Source organism: Microtus ochrogaster, linkage group LG2 (assembly GCF_000317375.1).
Source record: "Microtus ochrogaster isolate Prairie Vole_2 linkage group LG2, MicOch1.0, whole genome shotgun sequence".
Taxonomy (NCBI): Eukaryota; Metazoa; Chordata; class Mammalia; order Rodentia; family Cricetidae; genus Microtus; species Microtus ochrogaster.
In genome coordinates this window covers 43,768,932-43,777,331 of record NC_022028.1, presented here as the reverse complement: position 1 = coordinate 43,777,331, position 8,400 = coordinate 43,768,932, and positions in this window count along the sequence as shown.

The window sequence follows — 8,400 nt, the reverse complement described above, 5'->3', positions numbered from 1 at the left end:
CCATGCTGTCCCAGTAGAGAACTGGATGTGCCTAGAGCTGAGACACTGGGATTGCATGCTACCAAGAGCACAGAGATCATTGAACATTCCAGATACTGATTTGTGACTTCAGAAATGCCACTGGTGTGTGGGTGTGTGTGTGTGTGTGTTTAATTGCTTTTCACAGGTGACATAGGATAACCCTCCTCTTTAGCTCTATATGTTTTTCTTCTGGACACTACTCAGTGCTCAGTGTTTAGATCAATTCAGGGTCCCTCACATGTTTAACTGGGTGTTTAAAACATTAGTTGATTTTTTTCTGTGGGTTTCCCTTTCCTTGGGAATTGTTGGTCACCTACCTGCAAGGCCAAATGGAGCAGAAGCAGCAAGTAGTGTTCGAAGGGCCATAAGCTTCAGGGAGTTAGTTTCAGAGAGACAGCTCCTTTATTGAAGCAAAGGGGTTAGTTTATATGAGTCAGGGGGAGAAGAGGACAGTTGAACAAGAGAGGAAATACACTCAGTTTGTGTGCGTGGACCTAATTGAGGACAGACAAATGGTGATGACCCACCAATTCAAATATCTGAGCACAGAGGAAAATAGAGGGAAACTTGTGTGCCAAGCCATAAGGTGCTTGCTGGAAGTTCTGTGCAGGCTCATCCTCCAAATAAAGTCAGTCACCTGAGCTTAGAGTCTCTCTCCAGAGAAGGCTAGACAGAGAAAGGGAGTCCTGTTGAGAAACAGAGTCCTCCATTTTGTGGCAGCCTCAGAGAGCTATCGGGACATGATGGACAGCAACCTTACATGCAGAATTCTCCAACATTTTTCTCTATGCCTGTGTGGGAGAAACTAATTTCAAAAGCACAAGAAAAAAAAACCTATGTATTCAAACTGATTTGAGAATATCATTTCTGAAAGATTGCTTGGAAGACTACAGTTTTTAAATGGTAGAATGTTGATGAAATGGTACTTCACTTAACAAGCCTCCGGCTTCCTCATGGTCAACAATGAACATATTAATAAATCATACATATACGCCAAAAATGGTTCTTGCCATTCAGTTGAATGCTCAGATTTTACTGCATTTCCAGAGGGAATAGCCATTCTACAAACCACAGCCAGCACCTCCACATGTCCTGCTGCTTAAGGAGCTGCATTTATTTCATAAATAATCTTTGCTTCCCCCAGGAGCATTGCATTTAGCTATAGCTCACGGGAGAAAGTGGAAAAGTAGCTGCAAGTGAGTAACTTGTCTTCAAACGAGATGACAGAAACAATAAGGAACGCTAACTAAAACGAGGTTATTTCTAAGCATAACTAATACACTCCAGTCACACTTATGTCCCCGACTAAATAAACTGATAGGATTCTGTGCTTATTTAGAAATATGGATATTAACTTCAATTAATATAAATGTTTAGGGGTTGAAGCTACAGTGACAGACAGTTGAAAGCCTTGGGTTTGATTCTAGTGTTGCAAAACAGTAAATAAAGCCAATGTTCCAGTTCACATGAACTAAAGGATTGAATCATGTCAGGAACAGAACAAAACAAAACATGATTTATAAAAGACAACCGTCCAACAGAATTCCCTCCTGAAAGATATTTCATTACTGTAATTGCAGAATTCATTGTTTGTAATTGACTGATTAATTATAAAACATCAGAAAATAAAACAGCTCAGTTAACCTGCTATTTTCCTTTAAATCATAGATTGTTAGTGTAATATTTATCAGTGTTTACAAAAGCTATAACAACTGCTTATAAGTTAAATCATAGAAAATTTTTATTTATTTTTTTACCCGTAGATGGTTGCAACATTACAGTTGATTTTTGTGGCGAACTTTCTGACCAGCAGGAAGGAACAGCCACCAGACGAGGATTCTTCTCAAATCACGCTTTATTGGAGCCTCTTGGTTGTAGGGAGAGCAGAAAGCAAGGGGCCCGGAGCCCTGAACTATAACTGCTTATATAGGGAGTCTGCCTAGCAACTTTTGATACTTTAACTGCTTTTCTGGAGACCCACCGGCAGGAAAGAAAGCAGGGGAACATCCCTGTCAATTACAGACCAGGATGTTCCCCTGCTGGTCAGGGGAAGTGTGGGCAGCTACATCACAACAACTCACCCTGTTTTCCGGTGGAAGAACTGCAACCCTAATATGGAGTTATCTGTCAAGCGAGGCTGGGGCCAAATGCCATCTTGTAATGGCAGCTATTCAAATCGGCTCCCAGCAGATTTTGTTGTTTGTGTGTTTTGAGACAGTCTTGCCTTCTGTAACGCAGGCTGGCTCAGGGCTTAGTATGCACTATGGAACCCAGGCTGGCCACAAAGAGCAAATCTTCCTAAATGAGTTGAGATTACAGGTGTGTTTCCCAGTGCTTGGTTCCAATATTTTATCATCTGAATCCATACTTGTTTTCTAGAGATTACAATGTGTATCCACTGACTGGAAAATAAGTAAATGACAATGTGAACTGTGTTTATCAATGGAGCGATTGCCATTGCTATTTCCTCTCGGTATCAGTGTGTCTGCTTTACCCAGTAGATGGGACATTGTTTTTCCGACCAGCTCTCTGATTTTCCATTCTTTCAGGTTGTACCCTGACATCATCTGGTTTGCTTCTCTGCTGTAAGACGGCTAGCTATATCACCCTTTCTTATGTTTTCACTGCAGGCCTTTAGAATGTGTGCTACAGGACAGCCAAGCAGTGAAGAACAGTTACTCGTCAGCACACATTTAAGCACTTCATTTCAAACACAAGGTATCTACTAGCCAACAAATAGGGGAGACACACACACACACACACATATATATTTATACACATATGTGTACACATATGGTATTCAACACACAGTCACTTGAGTATTTATTATTTGGTTATTATTTAAGCATAAAACACCCATGAACTGTATAACTGCATAAAAATTTTATGTAGGAATCTCCAGAGGAGCAATCCCACAGAAATGGACTGGGCCATGGTCATGTGGAGGTTCAGCTGAGTAGGCCTTACAAAAAACTCATCTGTGTGGATTGTAATCTGGAGCTCAGTTGAGCTGTGGACCAGATTTGCCCACTATGATATCTCCAGCATCATTATCTGAAGGCAGAATTCTTTTTTTTAATTTTATTTATTTATTTATTTATTAAGGATTTTTGCCTCCTCCCCACCACCGCCTCCCCTTTCCCTCCCCCTCCCCGATCAAGTCCCTCTCCCTCATCAGCTTGAAGAGCAATCAGGGTTCCCTGACCTGTGGGAAGTCCAAGGACCACCCACCTCCATCCAGGTTTAGTAAGTTGAGCATCCGAACTGCCTAGGCTCCCCCAAAGCCAGTACATGCAGTAGGATCAAAAACCCATTTGAAGGCAGAATTCTTATATTGAACTTTGGACCCTTACAGTGAACCCTGGCATTGCTTATAGCTTACATGCAAAAAAAAAAAAAAAAAGATAATCAGGAGTCCGTAGGGCGCATAATGACTTCCTGTAAACTCAGCTGTGTTGCATTACTTGTGATAAGATGACAAGAGACTTCCTGGGGTTCGTGGTTTGGTTTTGGTTTTGGCCTTTTCGAGACAGGGTTTCTCTGTAAAACAGTCCTAACCAAAGCTAGTTTTAATTCAAAAGAAGGGAACTCTCATAGCAAGGCTGGATGCGGCAACCCAGTAGGAGGAAAAGGGGCCCAAGAGCAGACCACAGAGTCAGAAACACCCCCCACTCCCACTGTTAGGAGCTCCACAAGAATACTAAGCTACACAGCAATAACATATATACAGAGCACCTAGGTCAGACTCATGCAGGCTCCATGATTATTGCTTCAGTGCCTAGTGATAGTATAACTTATTGTGCTGTGTTTGATTGATGTCCCTGGGAGGCTTGCTCTCTTCCAGAGAGAAGTGGAGGAGGAAAGGGTCTGGAGGAGAGGAGGAGAGGTAGGGGGCCTCAGAGGAGTGGAGCAAGGGAAAACTGTGTTGGGAATAAAATACGTGAGAGAAGAAAAAATTAAAAAAAAAAAATAAAAAAAAAAAGAAACACTCCTCAATGAGTAGAATATCTAAGAGTTGAGTGATGTTTTGAAAATTCTTGACACATAATATCTTAGAATTCAACCAGAGCTGGGAAGACTCATAAACAGTGTGTAGTAAAAAGACATAGTCTATACTACAGGATCGAGGAACTTGTCTAAAACAATCCTGAATCCTGAATGGGCACCCAAAGGGCAGAGAAATGGAAAAGGTCAAGATGTGTGGCATGTGAGGAGGAAGAAGCCCTGATGAATAGAGCAGGAAGTATTCCGTGATGGATCTGTGGAGGTTCCTGAGAGATGGCACTGTCTTGTGCCACTGTGTGCATATACGTCTATATAGTCATATATGTAAACACCTGCATTTATACTAAAAGTTGATGATGAGGGCTCCAACACAAATGACAATGACCATTTCAGCTTCCTCTCTTACTTCCATGCAAATGCAAATGCTCACTGTGAGAGAGAGCTATTACAGTCCTTGTTATTGACCACCCCAGCCACTGGCTCTCTACTGGATTAATTACTCAACCTGTGCATATAAGTGAAGGCATGTGAAAATCATGAAGATGTAACTCCATAAAAAATAAGACTTCAAATAAGTTACTGTTTCTTCCACTTTTAATAATTTCTTTTTATTCCATTTTTCATCTGAAAGTCTTTTGTTTTTTCCCATGTTAACAGAACTCTGCTATTTTTTCATTCATTTCAAATAGCAATCAACTGCTCATAAAACAGTTTAAATGTATTCCTCAATTCTTAATATCACATATTTAATATTTCTTACCTAGAGCATTCTTTTAGTTCTCATCTCATAATCCATACACCTATAATGAAAATTGGAATGCAATTTAAAAAATAATTGACTTGCATAATCTATTGGGCAAAAAGTCGTTTTGCGTCATTAAAACACAAGGCTGCTTATTAATGGCTTATGAGAGCATAAAATATTATTTTATTCCATTAATACATTTCTGTATTTATGTAAATTTTTTTCACTGTCATTGTACAAAGTCATTTTTATTGCATTATTTCCAAAGCTGTAAGAGGGTTAGGGTGTCCATTCAAGGTTTTCAAGTCTCACATGCCAATCACCCATGCTCTCCATGTTTCTCACTGGCTAAACAACACAACAAGGCATACGGAATTCCCTGCATTTCCTTTAAGAGACAACTTCTGGGACTTTAAGGCCACCACCTCCAAGGCAGTGTTCAAGTGTGAAGAGTCCGTTATACACTCTGCTCTGATTCTCAAAAGGTTCCTAAGGGGTTTAAACAAATTTACTCTTCAGCCATGTTCCATATTAGTCACCAAAAGAAAAGCATTTATACTTCATAGTTTGTTATCAAAGCTGTCCAGATCCACACTCAGAAAACTTCTTTCTATTCGTTAGTTAGTAGACTTAATGTCTCAGTTAACTGCAAGGGTACAGAAAACACCTACTATAATTAATATTTAATGAAAGCAAGCATAAACACTGCAGATCCAGAAGATCAATAGAAGTTTTAAAGGACCCCAATCTTCAGAATTAGAGGCAGTTCCTAGTTGACTCTTTGAAAAGACCTTTATATAAGGGATTGAGTGTATTTTTACGAATGTATCTAGTAACAAGGTGGCTGGTATAGTGGTTTGACTGAAAATGGCCTCCTTAGACCCATAGGGAGTGGAGCTATTAGGAGGTGTGGTCTTGGAGTGGGTATGGGCTTGTTGGAGTGGGTATGGGCTTGTTGGAGGAAGTATATCATTGGGGGTGGGCTTTGGAGTTTCAAATACTCAAGCAAGACCCAGTGTCTCACTCTTTTCCTGCTTTCTGCTAATTCACATATAGAACACTCAGCTAACTCTCCAGCCCCATGTCTGTCTGTGCCCTTGCCATGTTTCCTGCCATGACAATGGTCTAAACCTCTAGACTGCAAGCCAACTTCAATCAAATGTTTTCCTTCATAAGAGTTGCCATGATCACGGGGTCTCTTCACAGTAATAGAAACCCTAACCAAGACACTCGGCTTTCTCAAGTCTGTGCCTGGTACTTTTGAAGTATGTAGGAGTCTTGAAGTAAATTTGTTCATGTTATCTTATTCAATTTGTTGTTCATAGTTCAAAATGGTGACATTAAAAAATTATTTTTTTATATGACAGTCACATAATCTACGTTAGGGATTGGAGCATACGGATAGAAGATCAGATCCAGTCCTGGAAGAGATACACTTAGTAGGGGGTAGAGCTGAAGTCCAGGCTTGCTTCTCCCTGTGCAGAGTAACCACGTCACACCATCTGAAGGACATCGTGCCGGTTCTAACTTGTAAGTTGCCAAGACTTCTGAAAGCACTGCCTCCAATTGAAGTTCTGGAGGCTAAAATGGAAAGACGTTTGGGTGGGGACTTAGTTTTCACACATTCTAACTGTAAGCACATCCCTACAATGCTTTATGGCTGCTCACAGCCTGGATTCAAGTGTCCTTTTAAGATAATAGATATATTGGATTGGCCTAAATAATTGCCAGTGTTTCATATCGCCGCGGTCTGTGATACTAGCAGCAGTCTGAACGAGCTGGATCCTTCCGCTGAGACAGGAAACATAGTCATGCACGTGGCTCTACCAGTCAAACCCTCTTCCAGTTGAAGCTGGGTCAGGGACTAAAGTTTCATTTTTTTACTCGTAAATGAGTAAGTAACCTTAGATTCATACTCAGTAAATATATAATCCACTTCAACTAAAACATCCATTTTCCCACCCTGCGAAGCTGTAACAGAATAGAAGGATTACGGTGCCAATTCTGTGCATTCAAAGACTCTGGTAATGCCTTTTGTGAAAGCAGCTAGGCAGCTGCTACAATTCAGCAGAGAACTCAGCCTTTCATGCTTGATTTAACCCTACAGTCCTTGAAGTTTCAGGAGCCAGACTCCCCACACAATGCCAATTCCATCAGAACACTCCATCCAGTTCCCCACTTATCTCCCATCACCAGAAGGACTGTTTGCCTCATACCAGGCTTGTCATTTGAGTAATGCATTTACATTTTACGTGTGAAATCGGCCTTATTGCCTTACTCATTTTCTCCACTTAGGAGGTTTTAATCCCTAAATAAGATTCTGTTACATGTTATCCCTCTCAAGGGTCTGTCATGGCTCTTGGGTATTGGCACGAGGTTCATAAAACATCAGAAACAACAAAAGGAGAGTAAGTTTTCTCTGTCCAAATTAATCACAGCAAGGTTCAGCCCCACACTGCATCTATGGAGGTATGTACACAATGGCCAGCTGACTTGATTCAGGAGAGTCCTGCAGCTTCAAAGCTTCTTCATGTGGTGTTAGTACACATACTTTGGAGGTACATGTGAATCTAGGAAGGAAGAAAACTGGGCAGAGAGTGAGTTTTGAGAAATGCTAATTTTATTACACTTGGTATGGTTTCAGGGGAAAAAAAACGGGTTTCTATAATGATTTTTTTTATACATTCTTCACATACATTTTGATAGTCCTTTAGAAAAAAGATTACTGGAGTAACTATAGATATTCCACAAGTGATTTGTAGAATGAGATCTGTAACTTTATTTCTCATCAACAAGGACTGTCAAAGTATTTAGATTGTATTTTGATAGTTGCTTCTGTTTATATATCAACTTATTTGACATATATATCAGAATATATATGTGTATGTATACACTTATTACATATATATGTATATATGTATATGATACATATATATTATGGGACATAAATAGAAACATCCCCAAGAGACATGCGGCTTAAGCCAACATTGACTACCCTGAGAAAATAATCTTTTTTTTTTTTTTGGTTTTTCGAGACAGGGTTTCTCTGTGGCTTTGGAGCCTGTCCTGGAACTAGCTCTGTAGACCAGGCTGGTCTCGAACTCACAAAGATCCACCTGCCTCTGCATCCCGAGTGCTGGGATTAAAGGCGTGCGCCACCACCACCCGGCTGAGAAAATAATCTAAAATATCTCAAAATTGAAGAAAATTGATTTTGTGTTCGTAAGTCAAAAATTGAGTTGTTATGTTTTTCCTTTATAGGCATTCATTTTTATATGACAACTCAGAGATAAATTTCTCTCAAGATTTTCACAGAGGTTGTGTTTGTCATTGTGGAGTCAAGAGATATGCATGAGATACGGAGTATATGATGTTGTAATAAGCCTGGGCTCCAACCAGGGTGAGATGAGACATTTTCTTGACATTATCTTTGCTGGATTTTATATAAGGCCTCAAGTGACATTAAAGAAAACTGGAAAATACAGCTATACTTTAGTGCTAAGAAAAACAAATTTTTATACAAACCTAGTGAATAAAATAAAATACATCACGATCTGTTGTAGCACTTTCTTCTGGTAGCTTGCACCTTGGTTTCCTGTCTCCTTCCCTTCTTTACTCTTCTGTCCCCA